Source organism: Arachis hypogaea, chromosome 14, assembly GCF_003086295.3.
Source record: "Arachis hypogaea cultivar Tifrunner chromosome 14, arahy.Tifrunner.gnm2.J5K5, whole genome shotgun sequence".
NCBI classification, from domain to species: Eukaryota; Viridiplantae; Streptophyta; class Magnoliopsida; order Fabales; family Fabaceae; genus Arachis; species Arachis hypogaea.
Window position 1 is genome coordinate 110,999,729 of NC_092049.1, and position 9,135 is coordinate 111,008,863.

Below are 9,135 nucleotides of genomic sequence, written 5' to 3' on the forward strand. Positions count from 1 at the left end.
AGTTTAATCCGATCCTAGATATAATAAAATTTTATCACTTTAATTTCAGGCCATAATTATATCGAATAAAAATTGGACATCATTTATAAAAATAGAAGCTTACATGTTAGTTGTTAAAAAAAAATTAGTAGCTAATATTAAACTTGAATCTCGCCATGAATTTCAATTTTGTATATCTTGATTAGAAACAATGATGAATTTATAACTAATATTGCATAATTAAAAAAAATGCAATTTCAAGGAAAGATATAAACTTTCTTGAAGACTAGCATCATAATATGTGAGAATCTCCAAATCTAACTTTTTTTAATTTCAATTAAATGGATATAATTTAAACTATAAAATTTTAATTTTTTTTAGCATTTATATTTATTAATTTAAATTAAACAATATTTAGTTTTAAATTATAATTTACTTATCTTTATTTGGTTTAAAAAATTTCTCATTAAAAATGATTCATATAAAAATTATCAAAATCTAAAAGTTATTATGCCTAAATTTAAGTAAATTAAAGTAATTGATCTATCTATTGATGTAACAATTTTAATAGTAATCTTAATAACTCAAATATAATAATATTTTATATTAAATACAAAATTTTATATTAAAAATAACTAAACTTAAACCACATACATCATACTACTTTAACATAATGATAAATTTATTTTTAATTTAAAATTTAATTTACTTTAGTTAAAAATACTAACTTAAATATAAACACTACTTAAATAAAAATATTAACATTGAAATGACACAAAGAAACACCTAATTTAATATTTTTAAATATACAGCCTTATTATAAATGGATGAATAAATATTGTTATAATTTAGAAATAAAAAAATTTGATATATTAATAAACATTTTAATAAATCGATTTAAAATCTCCAAAATATGAATAAATAGTCAGATTCGTCTTTGAAAAGATCATTCGTTCTCCAAATTGGTTCCTTAACACATACTTGACAATCCTAATCCATTGCTAATACAATAAATTTATAAAATTAGATCAATTCAACCTGAATTAAAAAATTTCAAGGCCTCAAAGTCTCCTTCATTTTGAAATTAGTTTGATTTAATTTTATAAATTTATCATTTATCAGCCAATTAAAACTCCTAAATGCGGTTGTTTTGAAAGAGATTGAAGCTAATAAAAACATCTTACATAATTTTAATGTTGTCAATAGATCAGAAACCAGGTAAAAAGAGGTACTAGAAAGGGGGTAAATTACTGTTTTAACAGTGAGAGTCATAAGGAGAATGATAGGACTGCTAAAAAACAAAATCTAAAAAAGATGGTAAGAAGATCTCAGTCCGACAGCTTACTAACCAGGGTTAAAAGGAGTTTGGAAGGAAAGAAGGTGGAGTCAAAGGCGAAAAAAATCTACTATGATCACATGATGATGAATGAGAAGGGGGTGGGTGCCACCCAAAAAATTGTATTCAAGAATCCATGAAGATGATCATGTGAAATTATCGGAATTTGAAAATCTTTGACAGTTCATAACATTAAAGGATTGTGTTTGATCCATTCTCTCAAGGTGGTGTTTTTATGTGAAACAAAAACCACTGCCTTGACTGTGAAGAGAATTCTTGGAGGTGCAGGTTTTAAGAATTTCATTTGTGTTGATCCAAGGGGTTGGCAAGAGGTTTAGTAGTGGCATGGAAGGAAAGGGAGAAAATACAGATTATGCAATATGAAGACTACTTAGTACATTTTAAATGAGAGGAATCTATGGGCCTAAAGTCATGGGATGTGATAGGAGTTTACTTGTACACTAATGAGATACAAAGAGAAACACAATTTAGCCAAATTCTAAATATTATGGCTAACACAGGTAAACACTGTTTAATTATTAGTGACTTTTATTCTGTAACTACGTATTTACCATGAGAAAGAAGGAGAAAGGATTAAATCTACTACTTCTATTTTTTTTAATTTTATCAACAATGGAAGACTAGTTGATTTGGGGTTTGAAGGAAAGAAATTTACTTGTAGTAACAGACAATTTGATAGAAAGCTGATCCAAGAGAGACTAGATAGGGGGTTGGCCCCGGTTCAATGGAGAGAAGACTCTCCTAGAGCAATCATTTCTCACTTGAGTGATAGTGATTCTGATTATTGCCCTCTCCTACTTAAATCGAAAACTGGTTCCTTCAAAGTAAAATGCATATTTCATTTTTAGGAGCATTGGTGTGATAAGAAAGAGGTGAAGAATATAGTTTGGGAGGTATAAAGAATAGAGGTGGAGGGTTTTTCAATGTTCAAACTGTTCTAGAAGCTTAGAAAGTGTAGATATGCTCTGGTGGAATGGCAAAAAATTTCTAATTCCAATTTAAAAACACAGATCAACACCTATTTTGTGCAACTAATTTTAGAGAAAGATAAGGGTGAGGAAGCCAATAGTGAATTTATTAGGCAGATGGAAACTGATTTGAAAGATGCGTATGAAACGAAGGAAAGATTTTGGAAAGAGAAGTCCTGGGTTCAATGGCTCAAGTAGGGTGATAATAATACTAAATTCTTTCACTCCAAATTCCAAACTAAAAGCCGCAAGAGCAAAATCAGCAGTTTGAAAAATGGAAATGGAGAAATTAAGTTGGACCCAACTGAAATTGCATCCAGAGCACATGAATATTTCGAAGACTTATTTAAGTCCTCTAACCTGAGTAGTCCTGCTAAAGTACTAAATGATTTACCCCCAAAAATGATGATGGTATTAATTGAATATTAACCAAACCGTTCTTAGAGGAGGAAGTGAAGGCAATTGTCTTCTCTATTAATCTTTTCTCAACTCCAGATGATAATGGTTTTATTGCAATTTTTTTTTCAATTCTATTAGAATATTATTAAAGATGATATTTTAAGAGTTATTTTTAGCTTCTTTTTTGGTAGACATATACTAAAGACTTTTAACCATATTCATGTATATTTGATTCCTATAATAGATAATGCCCGTACTATGAAACAAATCTGACCCATCAGTTTAAGCAGCATTTTTTACAAGATAGTGTCTAAGATTCTGATCCATCGCATAAACACATCATGAATAAGGTGATAAGTGATAATTAGAGTGCATTTATTAGAGGCCGGCTTATTAGTAACCGTAGTCTGATTGTTCATGAATTCATGCATCATTTGAAGAACAAGAGATATAGTGATTATGAGATGGCTCTTAAACTAGAGATGATCAAAGCGTATGATAGAGTAGAATGGAGTTTTGTTTGTGCGATAATGGAAAGTATGAGTTTTTGTAAAAGGTGGATGGATTGGTTAAAGGAGCGTGTGTCAACTGTTTCATACTCTGTTACTATGGAATGACAACCTTATGATTTCTTTAAGCCATGTAAAGGACTTTGACAAGAAGACCCTCTTTTTTCTATCTATTTTTTTTGTGTAGAAAGGGTTATTCCATCTGCTCCACATAGAAGAATAGAGACATGAAATTGAAGGTTTGAGATTGAACCAAAGGTGTCCTAAGATCAATCATTCATTCTTTACAGATGACTCTATACTATTATTAGAGCTTCGTGGGAGGACTATCTGAACTTGCTTAATACTTTAAACATTTATGGTCAGATTAGTATATAGGTGGTCAATTTAGATAAATCATCTGTGTTTTTTAACGATAATACTCCCAAATGAATGAGAAATCAATTAGCTATCTTATTACAAGTTTCACATGTGGGCAATCAAGAAAAATACTTAGGTATCCCTTCCGAGGTTCACAAATAAAAAAAACTACTTTTAACTACGTGAAGGATAAAGTGGCCAAGAAATTACAATAGTAAAAAAGGTCCCTACCATCGGCTAGTAGTAGAGAGGTTCTTATTAAGGCAGTAGCATCAATTATCTCTATCTACACTCTTAGCTGTTTTAAACTACTAGAAACTTTGTTTGATGTGATTCATAAAATGATTATGCAGTTTTGGTGGCAACAACGAGGATCGAAAAAAAAAATTACACTGAGTGAAATGGAGTACTGTCTATCGACCTAAGAATCAGGGAGGGCTCAATATTAAAGATTTGAGAGCTTTTAACTTAGCAATGCTGGGTAAACAGTGCTGAAAATTGCTGTCCAGGACAAACTCTCTGATTTTTAAGGTCTATAGAAGCAAATATTTAAAATTCTCAAATTTCATGAAGATTAAGGTTGGTACCAATCCATCTTGAGAATGGAGAAGCCTTATTGAGGTGAGAATAGTTGAGGATATGTGGTTGGCAAATAATTCTCTAATAGTAAATATGGATAATCTGAATATCAACCCGCAACTACAATGGATCTCACAGCTTATTACACAAGACAAATAATGGAATCATCAAATAACCTCAAAAAATTTCAGACAAGAAACAGCACAACTCTTATTACAAACTGAAATTGGAAAAGAAGATGTACTTATGATAAATCCCTATTTTATGATGAATTTTAGGTTGAAAAAAAAAGGGAATTTATCAACTTATCTTGCATTTATTCATTGAAAATGCATAGATTTGTGAGATTTCTCCTAATTGTGCTTAATGTTAAAAAACATACTTTTTATGCTTGAAAATTGCCAAATTTAATTTACTTGTCTCTCATTTGATACCTTGATGTGTTTGTTTGAGCTATTTAAGGTTTAGAAGGCAAGGATGGTTTGAAGAAATAAAGAAAAAGCATGCAAAGTGAAGAATTCATGAAGAAATGAAGATTGAAGAAATTCATGGTTGTGCGTACACACTAGTTGCAACACATGATTCATTTAAGTAAATACGTGCAATTTCTGGCCCAAGTTTGGCCCAATCTAACTCATTTCTGATGCATATGGAAGTAAGACTCAAGAAGGATCAATGATAGAGTCATAGAATAGTTTAGAGTGATATTTTAGGTTAGAATTCTAGAGAGAGAAGCTCTCTCTTCTCTCTAGAATTTAGGATTTTAGGTTTAGTTTCTTCTTAGTTTAGAGTTTAATTCTTATTTTAGGGTGGATTTGTTTACATTTCCTTGTTCTATTGTCTTAATTTTCCTAATTTTGCTTATTAGTTTCTTTATTTTGTTAACTTTAGTTTATGAACTCTCTTGTTAATTTTGATTTTCTTTAATACAATTTGATGTTTTATATTTTCTTGATACTTGTTTGAGTTATTGTTATTGTTTTCTTGTTTTGGTAGTTATAGATTTTATTATTATTACAATTTATGATGCTTTTCTTTTATGCCTTCCAAGTGTTTGATAAAATGCTTGATTTAGCTTTAGTGTAGAATTTTAGCACTCTTGACTTGGAATTAAGGACTTAGATGACCTTGAATCGCTAATGTTCGAATTGATTGATTATTTAGATATTTAATTAATCTTGTTTCTATTAATGAGTAAGATCTATGGATTAAGATTAATTAATCCTGGTTGACTTACCTCACCATTTAGAGGTTGATGAATTGGGTTCGCTTTTTATAATCATCATGTCATGGTTAGTGACATTAAAAGTCGTTGATGTCCAATATTGATTGGTGATTTAAGGTTGTTAGTTGGTCTTGTTTCCAGTGGCAAGTAAGACCTATGGATTATGATTAACTATGCTTATTTGGCTTTCTTCCGATAACTTTAAGTAATTGCCATGTTTGTGATCAATGACTTGGATAGAAAGTCTTGACTCTCAATCCTTGCCAGGAGTGTCTTTTAGCATTTCAATTTCCTTATTTGTTAGCTTTACTTTCCTGCAATTTAGTTTCTTGTCTTTTTACCTTCAAACCCCTGCACAGCCCACTGAAATTCCTTTGACCCGAGATTTAAAACTCCCGATTTTTATTGATTTGAATTCGTGACAAACAAATTAAACTCTAATACCCATCGTATGTTAGTTTAGAACTATACTTACAATGAGATTCTTTTTAAGAGGATTTCTAAACCGACGGATGACACGCTATCAACTGACCTGGAGGGGCACCAAAGATGGACGATATTTAGTTAAGGCTACTGCATAGCTTTCCAAATTTTTTTCTGTCTGAGTTATATTGGAAAAAGCGCTTATAGTCTTTAATATGTGATCTTAAATGTGAGCTTATAATAGGATTTTTTTGTAAAAGGTGATGTGCAATGGCTTACTAGTTAGCCAGAAACTTCATCAAAGAATAACGACAATCTCTTCAATTTGCTCAAGATGCAAGCAATTGGAAGAATTTATTGAGCATTATAACTTAATCTTGTGTTCACTCTAGTACTGTTTTGCAAGAATTGAAATTTCAAATCCTCAATTTGAACCCAACAAAATCTTTTGAAAATGGTGGGTGGAAGTAGTTGATAATTAGAAGAAAAAGAAAAACGAAACAAATATCTATTACTCATTGTTAATTTTCTCTAACTAATATGGAACGCATGTAGCTCATTCATCTTTGACAATAATTTTTTCTTAACTGAATATCTTCTCTTAGATAGAAAGAAGATAAGTGAAGAAGATAAATATTATAGATATATCATACATTAACTAAGTTTTGTTTGTTGTCTTTTTATATAATTTAATTATAGTAAATATCTCATTTTTTTACTTGTAGAAGTTTTTTTGACTCAGTTTTATTCAATGAATAAAAAATTTACTTATCTTTAACAAAAATAAAAAAAAACTAAAACTGTTAAATGTATATTATAATTAATATCATATTGCTTAATGTGTCACATTAGTAATTTTTAACGTCGTAAGATAGAGATAACAGAGAAATTCAGAGACCAATTTAAAAAATGGATAATCATGTACTTGCCGAAATATGAGTAAATAGTAATTTCTAACTATAAAAAGATTCGGATGCTGTCGTTTCTACTCATGAAAGACGGAAATTAAAGTTATATTCATGAAAGATAGGCTTTTGTAGCCAAAATTATCCAAACCCTAAAAAATTAAATAAAATTTTCCAACTACCCTCTAATATAACCTAACTCTAACATCTAATTTTACTCTACGTCACCACTTTCCCAATTCCGAACCCTACCACCACTCTCTTATCCCCAACTACTACCATCACTGCTCCCATTGCCATCACCACCACCACTAGCACCACCTCTACTGCTCCTAGACACCACCTCAACACACGTTCGATCCCACCACTACTATCCATCATCATCATCATCATCGAAAACATAGAACACACACATCGTAGAACTCACCAAATCCAAAATTTTGTTTATCTCTCGTACCTTCTCTTCTATTTTCATCAAAATCTAACCATAGATCCTATTTCATGTAAAAATAGAGGGAAAAATCATTTTTTTTGTTTCATTTTTTTCCAAAATCAAAAGTACCTAAAAAAGCAAAGAAAAAGAACACATATCAAAGATTTCATCTTTTCCAATTTCTTCACTATTAACCTCGCTTTCTCTTTTGCCTTATTCTTCATAATTCTCCTCTGATTTGGCCAACACTTTCAGTATGAACAATGTTAAATGGTGACCCTATTTTGTTCTGTTCCTAAAACTGTTCCCAAACTAAAGCTTGGTCAAGGTAATTACTTGGTGTTGATTTTGAGAAGTGAAAATACAAGTTTTCAAGTTCAGATTTCGGGATAGTAGAGGAACCTGGTGAAGTGGTGAATATGTGAAATTCTTGGCCACTTTTTGCAAGAACAATATGGAGAGTCATAGCATGGCATTCGAGCCCTCCGGCATGAGATCCCTGAGGCCATTTCTTGATAAAGAGTGCAATCTTAAGAAGCTTTGAAGGTGGCTTTAACGAAAAGATAAGGTGGTTCCATGCAAAAGGGTATGAAAGGAGATTGATGATGGTTTGGTTTTGCTTTTCTTCTATTACTCTTAGATGGTATGGTGAGAAATAGAAGTGGTTCCACGAGTGGAATATGATGATAGAACAGAAAATGAAGTGGTAATGACGGTGGTGGTGACAGTGATAGCAGTAGTTGAGGATGAAAGTGGTGGTAAGGTTTGGAATTGGGAGAGTAGTGGTGTGAAATAAAATTAGAGGTTAGAGTTAGGTTATATTAGAGGGTAGTTTGAAAATTTTATTTAATTTTTTAGGAATTGAATAATTTTTCTGCAAAAACCCATCTTTCATGGGTATAACTTTAATTTTCGTCTTTCATGAGTAGAAATGTCAGCATCCGAATCTTTCATGGTTAAAAATAGCTATTTACTCGCCAAAATATCCTACCACTTCCGCATCGCATTTTGGATTCAATTGCCTATGAATACCTACCTCTTTGAGTCACTCTACCCGATCTCAATGCCCCTCTCTCTCTCTCTCTCTCTCTCTCTCTCTCTCTCTCTCTCTCTCTCTCTCTCTCTCTCTCTCTCTCTCTCTCTCTCTCTCTCTCTATCCCTCCGTTGTTTTATCCACTAGCAGCATCCGCCATCGCCTAAAAACTCTGTTATTGGCACCGCAACGAACGCCGCCTCCTACAAAAATTTAGGTATGCACTCTTGTTCTTCATGTTATATTAGTGGTTCTTTCGAGTTAATACTCAAAGTGGTCCCTGAACTTGCAGTCGAGCCTCAATGTCGTTCCTGAACTTAAAATTATCCCAAATTTGTCCTTGAACTTAACAACGGTTGTTCGTGAGATATTTTCCGATGACGAAATGATGACGTGGTTGGACGGAAGCCACGCTACACTGGTAAAACATCATCCTATCCTTTTTTGCACCCAAATAGATACTTTCCGATATCATTTATGTTCTATTTGGGCGCAAAAATGAAACAACAATGTTTTACCAATGCAGCGTGGCTTCCGTCCAACCACGTCATCATTTCGTCATCGGAAAGTATCTCACGAACGACCGTTGTTAAGTTCAGGGATAAATTTGGGGCAATTTTCAGTTCAGGAATGATATTGAGGCTCAACTGCAAGTTCAGAAACCACTTTAAATATTAACTCGGTTCTTTCTAAGGATGTTAGAAGAAATTAGTTTAATCAAACTGAATTGAAATTGTTTTAAATAAATTAAGTAAAATAACCAAATTGAGATCACAATTTTTATAAAACCAAACCATAAAAAAACTGGTTTCTAATTTGAATGAATGTCAAAAGCCCAAATATCGATGGTTTTGAAAATTGGATTGAACCGGCCAATCCGATCGGTCTAATTACGAATTAGGTACCAATGAAGTTCGGTTCAACATCAAAAACTATTATTTTAAAAAGGGTAAAATACTAAATTG